Source organism: Lissotriton helveticus, chromosome 8 (genome assembly GCF_964261635.1).
Source record: "Lissotriton helveticus chromosome 8, aLisHel1.1, whole genome shotgun sequence".
NCBI lineage: Eukaryota > Metazoa > Chordata > Amphibia > Caudata > Salamandridae > Lissotriton > Lissotriton helveticus.
This window is the reverse complement of record NC_136069.1, coordinates 167913113-167929717: the sequence shown is the minus strand read 5'-3', so window position 1 is coordinate 167929717 and position 16605 is coordinate 167913113. Positions and strand designations below refer to the sequence as shown.

At 45.4% G+C, this 16605-nt stretch overlaps 1 protein-coding gene across 9 annotated transcripts in view; it reads right to left on the bottom strand.

The window, feature by feature from the left end:
- LCA5L (lebercilin LCA5 like) overlaps positions 1-16605 on the bottom strand; it is a 976100-nt gene that overhangs the window by 948565 nt on the left and 10930 nt on the right. The window lies entirely within an intron of this gene.

Genomic DNA, 16605 nt, shown 5'->3' with positions numbered 1-16605 from the left:
AACCAACCTGGGACATGGGTAGTCCTTTAAGAAGACCCCTCACTCACCAACCTGGTTGGTGACATGCTTCATCATCGGGGTCCCACCCCGAAGGCCGAGTGCCAACAGGGTGTGCTTCGACACCTGATTACAGTGGAGCGGGTATTTTTTCTTTTATAGGTGCAGTGGAATATTAACGTAAGTGGTTTAAAAAGTGTCCAAAGCTACTCATAGACTTTATTCCGTAGTGATTGGACACCAGGTAAAAAGTGAGACACCTTTGTCTAGTTAGGTAGGCTTTGGTGTTACATAGACGTGTAGTGTATTTAAAATGACGTTGTGTGTTATGTGTTTAAAAATTAGGTCTACATGTTTCAACCATGGTAGTATTATAGGTTTTCGTCAGGACCAATGTGGGTGAACTGGGTGGTGCACACACGCTAAGGCGTGCCCTACCCTCGATCACTGTGTCAATTGGAACCACAAAATCATGGTTCCCGAAAAATTGTGTAATAGTCTTCCTCCGGATTCTGGAAAAAAACCTGTGAATAAAAATTAGGAAGGGGGGTTGGGACCACGACAACATATAGCTCACACATGTTAAACGTACAGCATACAGAGTTGTGCTCTTAAAGGTAACATCCGAGCAGAATTGATCGTGTGGTGGATGATCCTATTTCACTGTGCATCGTAGTTCGTGCACTGTCAAGTAACCTGCCCTGGTTACGCAATTCCCAGGGGGTGCACAGACTTGTGTCTGTATTCTCGATTATATAACCCCACTTGTCTAGGTAACAGATAGTGTTACTTTATTGTTAAGGAAGTGGGTGTGTACACGTTCGCAATGGTGGGCGAGTCGGGGGACCCACAGTCATGAACATGCGTAAGAAGAAACCTGCATGCCACCGCGATCCGTCGAAACCACAGAAACATACGTGCTGAACCGATCTGGCCAGCGTGTCGTGTGTGGGTCACATTCAATCACACACACTCCCATAACATCTGAAACTAGCTTACTAGAAGCGTTCAGAATATTTGCTTCATGGGCGTCCCGGTTACAATGGCGGATCGCTCACGTAATCTACTTTGCGGGAACACAAAGAAAAAAGTGAGACACGGGGCGCCGATGCCGATTAGAGAAATACGGATGAGATCGCCAATCCTGAAGGGTGGACTTACTTGTGGCTTGATCCTGGAGGTCAAATCACCTACTTGGTAACCTGAATGGAGCCCCGTCGATAGTGACCAGCGCCCTTAGTGCAGTGATATTAAACAGACATTCGACTTCCGGGCTGGGCGGAGTCTGGACACGTGGGTTTCACCAGCCAATGGAAGGCAATGTGCATTCTGACACGGAGGTTTGGAGATTACCATAGTAACGGTGTGCGCTTTGTTGTACATCTAAATAAAGTTTTGCAAGCGCAATACGGGTGAGAAATGGGAAATGAAATGCGTGTCAAACTACTAGTTGCCGTAAATGGCATTCCGCATCAGTTTAAGGGGGTTTTGATAGAATGCCTGCAATAATCAACTACAAACAAAGAGGAAAAGAGTGCGGAAATGGAACGGAAACATAAGGAAAGCTCAGGGTTCTTAAAGATACATAGGGCACCAGGCACCACAATTGGTGCCACGGGAAAACATCTAGCAGCTCAGATGGATATATTTTAAGGCCAAAGTGGGTCACAGAAGAAGAAAAAGTGTGGTTGAGACCAGCATGGTGTTCAGGTCATGGCAATCCTTCAGTGACAGGCTGGGATAGCCCAAAGGGCTGAGGTATAAGTTCTAAAAGAGTCCCACAGGGACAGCCTATGGGATTCTTCCTACAGAGCAGTTGACTATCTCATAATGGAATTCCAGGGCATATTATCATTAAGACCGGTCTTGTGTGTTGAAAGTCTGTAAATCCATCTTTGCTCTTTTTCGAAAAGTCGCTGGTTTATATTCTCCCCAGGGTGGATTTGCTCTATTATGGTCCATACCATGTCGTCCGGCGTATGGCTAGAGGTGAGAAAGTGCTCAGGTAATTTGGTCATGGATGTTTTACACCTGATGGTGCTCCTGTGCTCACAAATCCGTTGTTTTATTTTCCTGCTGGTCATTCCTATGTAATGAAGATCACAAGGGCATGTTATTCTGTATATAACGTTGTAACTGTTGCAGTTTGTGTGGCACCGAATGGTCCACACTTTTCCGGGTTCTAGTGCCAGTGTTTTAGTATTCACAGTCAGTGGACAGACACTGCAATTCCCACATTTGTAGTGTCCAGTGATTTTAGGGAGGCCCCAGGCGTTGAGAACTGTATGACTTTCCTCATTTCTTTTTAGGGGTCTGGTGTTGACCACGCTGTCTTTTATACTCCTTGCCCTTCTGAATGAAAATAAAGGTTTTTCCCATTTCATCTTTCCTGTATTGAGGATTGACCAATGTTTGTTGATGGCCTTAGTCACCTGATTGGACACTGTGCTGTATGTCGTGACGCACGTTAATGGAGCCTCATCTCCGATTTTTTCAGAATTCTCCAATAGTGTTTCTCGTGGTTGATTGGGTGCTCGTTTTTGGCATTTATTAAGAATCCTCCCAGGATATCCTCGATCTCTCAGTTTAGAGGTTAGATCACTAGCCTGTTCTTTATAGTCACTGATCCTACTGCAGTTCCTACGGATTTTTAAATATTGACCGTAGGGAAGGTGTTCTCGTAGGGGTCTGGGGTGGAAACTCTCAAAACGTAATAAATTGTTCTTTGCAGTCGGTTTATAGGGAGTCTTCGTTTCCAGCCGGCCATTCTCTTTGCTGATCTCCAGGTCAAGGAACACCATGGTTGAGTGGTCCTTCACATATGTGAACTTTAGGTTCTCATCACGAGAGTTAATCCATTCGTAGAAGGAAATCAGAGTGTCTTCTGGTCCTTGCCAGATGGCAAGGACGTCATCAATATACCGTCTCCAGAACAAGATATGTGTACTGTAGGGGTTCTGATCACTGAGTATGTACTTTTCTTCAAAGTCGAAGACATAGAGACCCGCCACACTCGGGGCGAAGGTGCTGCCCATTGAAGTGCCTCCGGTTTGGAGGTACAGGGTCCCCTCAAATTCGAAAAAATTATTTTTCAAGGCCAATCTGGCGCATTCCAGAATGAAACGTTCGAGTGTCCTGGACGTCCATTCCTCTTTTTCAAGTGCCTTCTCGAGGACTCTGAAGGTATCATCTTGGGGAATGCTTGTATACAAGCTCTCGATGTCGAAGCTTACCAAGATTGTCTCGTCGTTGACCGTTCGACCATTCAAGAGTTGCAGCAGGCTTTTTGTATCCTGCAAGTAGGTACTGGTTTTTTGGACCAGGGACTTGAAAAATACATCACAGAAACGTGATAGGGGTTCCAGAAGTGAACCCAAGCCAGAGACTATGGATCTTCCTGGTGGGGGGAGTTTATTCTTGTGCATCTTCGGGAGGGTATAGAAGTAGGGTATCCTACCCTCACTCTTACACAGAAAATCCGCCTCTTGTTTAGAGATGTATCCCATTGCTTCCCCATGTTCCACCAAAGATTTTATCTCACTTTGTAAATCCTCAGTTGGATCACTCGGTAATTTGCGGTAATTGCTTTCATCCTCCAGGAGTCTGTGGCATTCTGCCTGGTAGGCGGATTTGTCCTGCACTACCACTCCGCCGCCTTTATCACAAAGGTATCGCACATTTTAAGTTTTTCCAGAGCAATTTTCTCTTGTCTGTTCATATTCATGAATGTTTTCCTTGGTTTTAGTGTCTCGATATCATTGAAAACCGGTTGCTATCTCCACTGGGGTGGTACATGGTGGTGGCATAAAGGTTGACTTATTCCGGAGGCCGGTCTCATTAGGGTCTTCGCTAGGTGTAGTGTCGTCTCTTTTCTCAAAAAAAGCTTTTAGCTTTAATTTCCGAAAGAAGCTCGATAGTTCGCAGTGAAGCTTGAACTTATCGAGATTGGCCGTGGGCACAAAACCAAGCCCCTTGTTTAGAACGTTTTCTTCATTTTTGGAGAGGGGTCTAGTAGCTAGATTCGTTACTAGACTCTGCGGTTGCTGGGTCCCGCTTGTGGTGTCTTGCTCCGTGTCGGATTCGTCGTTGGGTCCTCTGCTCCCCAATGTACTTGGTTGCCGTTTCTTCTTCTGCCCTTGCCCCTCCCGCCCCGGCCTAAAAAAGGCGGCCTGTAGTTGTTGGGCGGGTAAAAGGGTTGTTGGAACGGTGGTTGCCACCCGTACATCTGGAAATTCTGAGGATGATTGTAAGGACCAGGATAACTTTGCATTGGTATTGGGTTGAAGGGAGGCCAGTTCCCTTGGGATCTTCCACGGCCTCTTCCTCTTTGTCTGGTACTTCCAGTGCTCAAGTTGCTGCTAGCCATCGAATCGGTGCTAGAGGCGTCCGAATCTTGGTCAGTTTTCGCCGGGGGTACAAATTCAGAATCAGAATATGGATAGGCTTTTGTGAAGGAAAATCGCTTCAAATGCTTTTGGAATTTCTGCGCCTTTTGTTGGGTCAGATTTTCTTTGTAGTCATTAATTTCTCTATTCAATTCATCCAGCTTCTTCTTGTAGCCTGTGATGGTGGTCTTTATGTGGCCCTCAGCGAGTTGTATCTCCACTTGTATTTTCTCCGATAGTCTTAATGCAGTTTTAAGGATAAGAACTATCCAGTCATGTGTGCAGTGCCACGCTATCAGGGACCAGTCTTTTCGGAATGTGGCATCTTCAAGGAAAATGCGTGGGGCATTCCTTACCAAGAGGCCTCTTGGTGCCATGTTATTCGTGAGGTATTGTTTTAGAATGGTGCCGTGCAATATAGTCCTGATTCTGTTCCTTTTCAGTTCCGTTAAGTTTTCCCAATCGGTAGTTTGTGAGATGCTCTGTGCTATATTCGCGTCCGCGAACCTTTGAGCAGGCGGTTTTCAATGATATCGAGACACTAAAACCAAGGAAAACATTCATGAATATGAACAGACAAGAGAAAATTGCTCTGGAAAAACTTAATATGTGCGATACCATTGTTATAAAGCCTGCAGATAAAGGCGGTGGAGTGGTAGTGCAGGACAAATCCGCCTACCAGGCAGAATGCCACAGACTCCTGGAGGATGAAAACAATTACCGCAAATTACCGAGTGATCCAACTGAGGATTTACAAAGTGAGATAAAATCTTTGGTGGAACATGGGGAAGCAATGGGATACACCTCCAAACAAGAGGCGGATTTTCTGTGTAAGAGTGAGGGTAGGATACCCTACTTCTATTCCCTCCCGAAGATGCACAAGAATAAACTCCCCCCACCAGGAAGACCCATAGTCTCTGGCTTGGGTTCACTTCTGGAACCCCTATCACGTTTCTGTGATGTATTTTTCAAGACCATGGTCCAAAAAACCAGTACCTACTTGCAGGATACAAAAAGCCTGCTGCAACTCTTGAATGGTCTAACGGTCAACGACGAGACAATCTTGGTGAGCTTCGACATCGAGAGCTTGTATACAAGCATTCACCAAGATGATACCCTCAGAGTCCTCGAGAAGGCACTTGAAAAAGAGGAATGGACGTCCAGGACACCCAGACGTTTCATTCTGGAATGCGCCAGATAGGCCTTGAAAAAGAATTTTTTCGAATTTGAGGGGACCCTGTACCTCCAAACGGAGGCACTTCAATGGGCAGCACCTTCGCCCCGAGTGTGGTGGGTCTCTAAGTCTTCGACTTTGAAGAAAAGTACATACTCAGTGATCAGAACCCCTACAGTACACAGATCTTGTTCTGGAGATGGTATATTGATGACGTCCTTGCCATCTGGCAAGGACCAGAAGACACTCTGATTTCCTTCTACAAATGGATTTACTCTCGTAATGAGAACCTAAAGTTCACATATGTGAAGGACCACTCAACCATGGTGTTCCTTGACCTGGAGATCAGCAAAGAGAATGGCCAGCTGGAAACGACGACTCACTATAAACTGACTGCAAAGAACAATTTATTACGTTTTGAGAGTTTTCACCCCAGACCTCTACGAGAAAACCTTCCCTACGGTCAATATTTAAGAATCCGTAGGAACTGCAGTAGGATCAGTGACTATAAAGAACAGGCTAGTGATCTAACCTCTAAAACTGAGAGATCGAGGATATCCTGGGAGGATTCCTAATAAATGCCAAAAACGGGCACGCAATCAACCACGAGAAGCGCTATTGGAGAATTCAGAAAAAATTGGAGATTAGGCTCCATTAACGTGCGTCAAGACATACAGCACAGTGTCCAATCAGTTGACTAAGGCCATCAACAAACATTGGTCAATCCTCAACACAGGAAAGATGAAATGGGAAAAACCTTTATTTTCATTCAGAAGGGCAAGGAGTATAAAAGACAGCGTGGACAACTTTAGACCCCTAAAAAGAAATGAGGAAAGTCACACAGTTCTCCACGCCTGCGGCCTCCCTAAATTCACTGGACACTACAAATGTGGGAATTGCAGTGTCTGTCCACTGACTGTGAATGCTAAAACACTGGCACTAGAACCCGGAAAAGTCTGGACCATTCGGTGCCACACGAACTGCAACAGTTACAACGTTATATACAGAATAACATGCCCTTGTGATCTTCATTACATAGGAATGACCAGCAGGAAAATAAAACAACGGATTTGTGAGCACAGGAGCACCATCAGGTGTAAATAATCCATGACCAAATTAACTGAGCACTTTCTCACCTCTGGCCATACGCCGGACGACGTGGTATGGACCATAATAGAGCAAATCCACCCTGGCGAGAATATAAACCAGCGACTTTTCGAAAAAGAGCAAAAATGGATTTACAGACTTTCAACACACAAGACCGGTCTTAATGATAACATATCCTGGAATTCCATTATGAGATAGTCAACTGCTCTGTAGGAAGAATCCCATAGGCTGTCCCTGTGGGACTCTTTTAGAACTTATACCTCAGCCCTTTGGGCTATCCCAGCCGGTCACTGAAGGATTGCCATGACCTGAACACCATACTGGTCTCAACCACACTTTTTCTTCTTCTGTGACCCACTTTGGCCTTACAATATATCCATCTTAGCTGCTAGATGTTTTCCCATGGTGCCTGGTGCCCTATGTATCTTTAAGAACCCTGAGCTTTCCTTATGGTTACGTTCCATTTCTGCATTCTTTTCCTCTTTGTTTGTAGTTAATTATTGCAGGCATTCTATCAAAACCCCTTAAACTGATGCGAAATGCCATCTACGGCAACTAGTAGTTTGACACGCATTTCATTTCCCACCCGTATTGCGCTTGCAAAACTTTATTTAGATTCACAGCAATGCGCACACCGTTACTATGGTAACCTCCAAACCTCCGTGTCAGAATGCACATTGCCTTCCATTGGCTGGTGGAACCCACGTGTCCAGACTCCGCCCAACCCGGAGTCGATTGTCTGTTTAATATCACTGCACTAAGGGCGCTGGTCACTATCGACGGGGCTCCATTCAGGTTACCAAGTAGGTGATTTGACCTCCAGGATCAAGCCACAAGTAAGTCCACCCTTCAGGATTGGCGATCTCATCCGTATTTCTCTAATCGGCATCGGCGCCCGTGTCTCAATTTTTCCTTTGTGTTCGCGCAAAGTAGATTACGTGAGCGATCCGCCATTGGAACCGGGACGCCCATGAAGCAAATATTCTGAACGCTTCTAGTAAGCTAGTTTCAGAGGTTATGGGTGTGTGTGATTGAATGTGACCCACACACGACACGCTGGCCAGATCGGTTCAGCACTATGTTTCTGTGGTTTCGACGGATCGCGGTGGCATGCAGGTTTCTTCTTACGCATGTTCATGAATGTGGGTCCCCCGACTCGCCCACCATTGCAAGCGTGTACACACCCACTTCCTTCACAACAAAGTAACACTATCTGTTACCTAGACAAGTGGGGTTATATAATCGAGAATACAGACACAAGTCTGTGCACCCCCTGGGAATTGCGTAACCAGGGCAGGTTACTGGATAGTGCACGAACTACGATGCACAGTGAAATAGGATCATCCACCACACGATCAACTCTGCTCGGATGTTACCTCTAAGAGCACTACTCTGTATGCTGTACGTTTAACATGTGTGAGCTATATGTTGTCGTCGTCCCAACCCCTTTCATTCACAGGTTTTTTTCCAGAATCCGGAGGAAGCCTATTACACAATTTTTCGGGAACCACGATTTTGTGGTTCCAATTGACACAGTGATCGAGGGTAGGGCACGCCTTAGCGTGTGTGCACCACCCAGTTCACCCACATTGGTCCTGACGAAAACCTATAATACTACCATGGTTGAAACATGTAGACCTAATTTTTAAACACATAACACACGACGTCATTTTTAATACACTACACGTCTATGTAACACCAAAGCCTACCTAACTAGACAAAGGTGTCTCACTTTACTTTTACCTGGTGTCCAATCACTCCGGAATAAAGTCTACGAGTAGCTTTGGACACTTTTTAACCCCTTCAGTGCTAATGACAAGGGTAACTCGTCATGGAGTTTCCATTGATTTCAATGGAAAGTCAATGGACCCACTCCCACACCCCTTAGCAGCCAAGTGGTTAAACCACTTACGTTAATATTCCACTGCACATATAAAAGAAAAAATACCCGCTCCACTGTAATCAGGTGTCGAAGCACACCCTGTTGGCATTCGGCCTTCGGGGTGGGACCCCGATGATAAAGCATGTCACCAACCAGGTTGGTGAGTGAGGGGTCTTCTTAAAGGACTACCCATGTCCCAGGTTGGTTGGGCACTACGAGCACCAAAATAATTTGTATTCAGAGACTTTTTTATAAAGTCTCACGGAGTTACTCCTCCGGTTGTTGTTGAAAATCAAATACATTTCTTCATAAACTAAGCCCTGAAGAAGGGTTCTCAAAGAACCCTAAATGCATGGGGTTTTTACTTTTAATTATATTGGAATTGTTTTTTGTGTAAAAGGAAATGTAATTACAGTGGATTTATAACTGTTTTTCATTAAAAAAAATTAAGTTGTTTTTGATTATGCATTTGAAATTATTGGTATAATACAATTTGATTTGAGCATAATGACATTCTGTGTATAGAGTGCGGATTACATTTTGGTCAGAAGTAAGATATATGTTGTAATAGAATTGCAATCAACATGAAACCTTAGGGACTTGAGCACCTCGCAGACCTGAATGAACTCAGGCCTCAACAGTGCATTATATTTTCAAGGGGTTTGGGCAGCATCCCCAAGCGAGGCAGCTTGCTAACTTAATTCATTATTATTTAAGACTAGATAGATTAGGTTAATCAGGTGTGCGGTCTACACTATTTCAGAGCAACCCTTTATATTGTTACATTAATCAGCCACTCACCCTTGGTGAGTTTGGTATATACACACACACACATCATATATATATATATATATATATATATATATATATATATATATATATATATAAAAATCAATTGCAGGTAGCCCAAGTGAAGCAAAACCACTCGAAGTTTAAATAAGCACATTTATTTGCATCCATTCCACTGCTCCTTCAGGCAGCTAACAGAGCCGTCTTCTAACATGAAAGCCTGACACGTTTCAGCTTGAGCACAATTTCGCTGCTGCAAAGCGCTTACAGATGGCTTCCAGCGCTGTACTTCACTCCACTTGGATAACGTACATTGGTTCAAAGTGTAAAGTTTGAAGAGCAGCCCCACTGGGTAAGAGGGTCAATGGACTACGAAGCACAGGATGCAGTGCGACATAGCCACGCCCACTGTGGCAGGTGAGAGCGATATTAGACGTGACCCAAAACTGTCTTTCAAACCTTCATGAACTTTTGCCTCTGAAGAAAGGATTAACTCCTGAAACGCGTCAGGCTTTCATGTCAGAAGACGGCTCTGTTAGCTGCCTGAAGGAGCAGTGAAATGGATGCAAATAAATGTGCTTATCCAAACTTCGAGTGGTTTTGCTTCACTTGGGCTACCTGCAATTGATTTGGATATATTTCGGCTGTTTGCCCAGCCGAGAAGCGAAGCCCACCTTTGACGAGGGTCCAGTGCAGCCTATGTACAAGGGGCTGCACACACGGGAACGAAGTCAAGTACAGCGCCAACGCAGGTGGTGCTACCTTGAGCACAATTTCACTGCTGCAAAGCGCTTACAGATGGCTTCCAGCGCTGTACTTCACTCCACTTGGATAACAAACATTGGTTCAAAGTGTAAAGTTTGAAGAGCAGCCCCACTGTGGTAAGAGGGTCAACGGACTACGAAGCACAGGATGCAGTGCGACATAGCCACGCCCACTGTGGCAGGTGAGAGCGATATTAGACGAGACCCAAAACTGTCTTTCAAACCTTCATGAACTTTTGCCTCTGAAGAAAGGATTAACTCCTGAAACGCGTCAGGCTTTCATGTCAGAAGACGGCTCTGTTAGCTGCCTGAAGGAGCAGTGAAATGGATGCAAATAAATGTGCTTATTCAAACTTCGAGTGGTTTTGCTTCACTTGGGCTACCTGCAATTGATTTGGATATATTTCGGCTGTTTGCCCAGCCGAGAAGCGAAGCCCACCTTTGACGAGGGTCCAGTGCAGCCTATGTACAAGGGGCTGCACACACGGGAACGAAGTCAAGTACAGCGCCAACGCAGGTGGTGCTATCTTGAGCACAATTTCGCTGCTGCAAAGCGCTTACAGATGGCTTCCAGCGCTGTACTTCACTCCACTTGGATAACAAACATTGGTTCAAAGTGTAAAGTTTGAAGAGCAGCCCCACTGTGGTAAGAGGGTCAACGGACTACGAAGCACAGGATGCAGTGCGACATAGCCACGCCCACTGTGGCAGGTGAGAGCGATATTAGACGAGACCCAAAACTGTCTTTCAAACCTTCATGAACTTTTGCCTCTGAAGAAAGGATTAACTCCTGAAACGCGTCAGGCTTTCATGTCAGAAGACGGCTCTGTTAGCTGCCTGAAGGAGCAGTGAAATGGATGCAAATAAATGTGCTTATTCAAACTTCGAGTGGTTTTGCTTCACTTGGGCTACCTGCAATTGATTTGGAGATATATATATATATATATATATATATATACACATACATATATACACACACACGCACACACACACACACACACACACACACACGCATATATACACATCTACCGTTTCTAAGCACTTGTAAATAACAGATTTCTATACCCTTTTTATGTTACTCAATTTATAAAGGGCAAAATGCTTAATCTACATTGTTGTAATTTTAACAAACGGATACCAGAACACTTCCTATACCCGCGGCGAACAAACCAGTTACCTGAGCCACCCTACTGACTTCCTTGAACAGAAGCAATCAAATGAATCCCTCCGACACCTACCTGCTAGCTACTGCCACAGTAGCCACAGCTGTTGTAAAAGCTCTTCAGCACCCATGCCCATCGCTTGCCAGGTTGCTGGCTCACTGTAGCCCTCCTCAAAGCAGCTGGCAACAAATACCTAAGTCCTGTCCAAATCGTACACCCTTAGCTGACATACCAACCTGAGTACTGAAAGGAAAATACTCAACTTACACCCACCCTAGATCCACTCCCTCACTCCATACCAAAGCCCTCCTCCCTCCTGATTGTTACCTCAGCAGGTCTGTAGAGTCCACAATCTTTACTTGGGGAGGGGGGAAATCTGCTAGTAGCAGAGAGAATTACCCATCTACCCGTTTCACAGCAACCCTTACACCCCTCCCCTCGCATTCAGGCGCTCTCTATTCAGGCCCCATTCTATTGTCCCTAGTTCGCCTCTTCAGGATGCCGGGACACCACTATCCTCTGCCATTTGCTGGTTTTTATCAGCAACCTATGTGAACCAATACCCCTGGTTCTATAACACATGCTACTGTATGACTACCTGGGGTCTGATTTACTTTTTAAAGGGAGGCGGACATGCACACTCTCTTCCCGAGCCATAGCAAGGCCAGGGGACCCCATCCTTTAACGACAAATCCATGTGTGGTTTCGGTGGGTGCTTAGCTCCAACCCAGAACACCCACTGCAATCAGAACCTTTAGGGCTGCCGGGGAGCCCCAGGGTCCCTAGCCATCCTCCTCAGGAAGAGTTCAGAATAGGCAGCCGGAACACCACCACCTTCTGCCCTTTGCTGTTTTTATCAGCAACCTAGGCAAACCATTCAACTGCTTCGGATGTATGACATTACAACGCATGCTTTTACATCGCATGCCTTTACAACGCAGTATTTACAACGAATACCTTTACAACGCATAATGCTTTTGGGCACTGGATAGTGAATAGTTTCATTTACTAGTCCAACTCCAGTCCCCGTGGATAGTAGGGAAGGTGTTGGATAGTACATTAAACCTATTCCCTATCCTAGATCGCCCCCCAGGGCAATACGTTGTAATGGTTTGCGTTGTAAAAGTTGCGTCGTAAAGGCACTGCGTGGTAAAAGTTGCGTTGTAAAGGTTGTTCACCAACTGCTTCTAATAGCACATGCTTCTCCACCACTACCTACTCTACTACTTGCTACGCCTACACCCACTAACCATTGCCCTTAGGCACTCTTAGAAATTGTTCACACACTGAAAGGCCCTTGGTGTGTTGGGGAAAACCCAAAACAGGAAACCTTTCCCCGGACACCCACCATAAACCCTCTGACCAGTGCCCAGCATCAATCCCTGTTCAGTTCGACTCCTCAACCACACCAGCTACCCAAAATACCTGGGGAGACCATTGCATTCTTGTGCAATCACTTTGGACCAGTGGGTCCATCAATGTATTTGGTTTGGTTACACCCTTTCTTATTTTTGTTCTTCTAGTTCTTGGCCAGACATTGGTGGACCATGCCAATATTCTCTGCAGAGAGGTTCAAATTCTGCTGGTCAAGGGCATGATTGAAGTGGTGCCCAAGATAATATGAGCACAGGATGCAGATACTGATTAACTATAAAGACAGGGGTGAGTGATGTAGTGGAATTGCTAAGGCTGATACTAGAGCTCACAATTCTAAGCAGCTTCTTCAGGAAAAACTATCAACAAACACTGCTTCAGGTGTAGGACCTGTTAATCTTAGAGCCCAAAGACTGGATTGGAGGGTGGTGGAGGGGGGTGTTTGAAATTGCAAGATGCAAATGTTTATTTGCTGATCCTGCAGACCCACAGGAGTTACCTACGGGTTATAGTGGAATGGAAACATATTCAATTCACCATCCTGCCCTTTAACCTTACCTCCCCCCCAGCTGTTCATGAAGGTGATGTCAGTGGTCATGGCCCCTCTTAACAGGTCAGTGATGTACATATTCCTGTATCTCAATGACTGTCTGCTGCAGGCAGGCTCGTCTCAGCTAATCTTGGGCCACCTGTAGGCTACAGTTTCATTGTGGCCCCCTGGGGGTCTTCAATCTCTGAACTGAAATCAGATCAATGGCCAGTGGAGAGGATTCCCTTCGTACACACTATCTTGCACCCAGTGGTTTTAAACACCTTTTTGCCCCAACAAGCCAAGACATTCATCTAGCTATGCTCCAGATGTTTCAGCCTCAAAACCTCATCCTGGTCTGGATGGTGCGGAGGCTTCTGTTCTGCTGCCTTCATGCACACTGCTGATGCCTCGTACCTGGTGGCACATGCTGGATCTATAGTGGAGCCATTGGCTTCAATGGGCTCAACACTGAGAGTGCCTTTTGGAAAATGCCTGCATATCATATTAAAGAGCCCAGGATTTCAGGGGGTAAATGCACCCTAATAAATAGCAGGCCATTCTTTTCGCCTTATCCAAACCCCACAGTAGTGACAGAAACATCATTTCTGGACAGGGGGGGGTGACAGTTACCTGAGCAAATTGGAGATCAGAGGGCTTTGGTTGCTGATGAAGCAACTCCACCACATCAACATTCTTGTTGGTTCACCACCCTTCTGGTCCTCAGGACCAAAGTCTATCAAAGGTTGAACAGCCCAAGTCCCGATGAACAACACAACCACCATGTCGTACCATAAGTAGGGGAGGTTGGGGGCCCACACTGCCTCCCCACTTTGAAAGTTCTCAGGCTGTAGAGGTGCCTGCATCTCTGATGGTCATGTGGCTGGTTCCATGAACATCAAAGCTGACAACCTCAGTAAACACTGCCATGCCAATCACAGGGGGTGCCTTCTTCCAGTAGTGGCACAGAACATCTTCACCCAGTGGAGCATGCCCATGTCACAGCTGTTCCATACGGTCAAGAATGCTCAATGTCAGGCCTTTTATGCCCTAGAGATAGGATACTGAAGAAAGTCAAGAGGGACTGAGCACAATTTATCCCAATAGCCTCGGACTGTGCTTGGAGAATCTAGTACAGACTTCTCCAAAAAGTGAGGTACAGGTAGCATTCCAGCTACCTATAAGTAGCTCTCCTGTGTGCAGCTAAGCCAACTAAATTAAAAGCTTTTGTTTGGTTGAATGAATGTATGTATAAAAATGAAATGCCTTTATTTGAGTGTTGGCATGCTCCTTCCCAATCTCAGCAGACAGGCTGGCTTCTTGGCACTTCAGGGCAGGTAATCAGCACTTGCATCAAGAGATGGACTCAGGTTATGCCACCTCACTCTGAAAAGCTGGCTAACAGGCGACACAGCTCTGGTAGCACTGCAGTCTTCAGAGTACTCTGCAAAGCACACCCTTTCTTGTTAATGGCATAAAGAACTTGATCTGGAACAACAAGTGGATCATAGATGCCCACGTTTACATAAAGCAGTTAAGAGATGTAGATTCACGGACTACACCTGTTTTGGAGTGGTTCTCCTTTCAAGTATCCTCTCCAGATGCAGAGTATGAGGACAATGATGGCCCTCGCAGCAGGGTAGTCTCCACCCTACAGCACTCACAACAGAGACACAAAGAGGTCTGAGGTTCCTGCGCCTGGTTGTTATCCATCACACTGAAGAGTGATCAGGGAAAATATAAAAGGCTGGCTTCACACGAGGTCCCTTTTGCCTTTAACAACAGAGACTGCAGTTTCACCCTTGTTCCCTACCAACTACCAACTGGCAGTGCTTCAGGAAGACTAATCAGCAGCGTCTCTCAACAAAAGACATTCACATTTTCAAAGAACCCTTGTCATTTCTTTCCACACTTTAGTGCCTAGGTCTTTTCCCCTCTAGCTAGGTCAGCAATATACTTCCATTGTTTGGGAAAATAATCTTACCTCTACTTTGTGTATAAGGCCAGGTGTGTCCAAAATGGATACCACAGACCTCCATTACTCTGGTTCACTTATACACACTGTGCAAGTACCACTGATGCCATCTGGAGCAGGGGCAGAGGGTGAGGTGCCATTGCCGTCTCAGAATCTGCCCTGATCCACTCACCACATGCGTGAATGCAACAGTGCCCTCTTGGATTCTTTCGCACATAGAAAATATACTCCATATCATGGGTGCAGTTGGTACAGGGTCTTTCATATGGCAGTCTTGCTTGTAATGCCCCTACTTGTAATACCTATAACAAGTAATCACCTTGGACTTGCAAGGACCATACTTTCCTCACTTCTACTTATGTTCCTGGCTTGAAAATGAATTCCCTTTCTGCTTGTGTCTTTCCCAAGAACCTTGAGAATTGCTGTTGCCCTTACCGGCTGGTTTGGTTTTGAACAAGTGTGTTGAGAGTTCCCCTTTCCTTTTAGCTTACAGTCATGCTGCTCTAGACTTTTGTTAACCCAGCTAGCTAACCACTTGTCAGACAACACTGAAAATATCTCTGTGTCTTTCTCACATCTGAGAGGTATTAGCTAAGAGGGATAGAATCGCTCCGTCACCACCAACTAGTTAAGGGCATTAAAATTGTTGGCCTCCACCCCTTTCAACTTTTTGTTCCAATTATACAACATACCATGAATCAAGGTTTCAAACAGAACAATCTAAACACAGCTTCCTTCGTTTGCTCATAATTTGCTCATAATTCATTTGCTGAGCCAGAGACATCCTTTCAATGACTGCTGTCCCTTTTATGGGCAGGCAACTCAAAGTTGCCATCTTAGACCCATCATTCAAACTCTGCATACTAAAGTAATATCTAGTCCCTTGTCCACAGATGCATAAGCACTTTTGGATTCTTGGCAGGTATCCCAGTAGAATTGAAAGTGAGATCACTTTTCCCAGATGTCCCTGCTGCTATGAGGACCTTCTCTTTATCTAAAGCCATCCTCTATCTCGGTTTCCTACATTTCCATTTCGCACTCCTCACACTCACATTTTCTCTTCTCTTAGCCCATTCTTCCTGTTGCTCCCTCCCACATTCCTCCTGTTCTTAGCAAGCTACTCGCATTTTCTCCCTCTCAAACGCCATGGTGTTTTTCACAGCATTAGCTTTTGGGAAAGCCAAATACAAATTCAGGGTCTCAGCGAGACTTAGCCTATGCAAAGGAATAACTCCTAGAGCATGTGACAATGCTATCCTAGAAATCAATGTCAGTGACTACAATCGGGAAATATTGGAAAGCAAATTTGGGGATACACACTGGGTGTGCTTGGGAAAAACCTCTACCAAGGAGCTTCAAGAACCTGGATTCCTATTATGGTACCTGCCCTAAAGTGAATAACTGTTTCTTTCCCCCCTCCAGTTTCTCTACCTGGTCTTTAATCTAACTCGCAAGGACATTCCTAA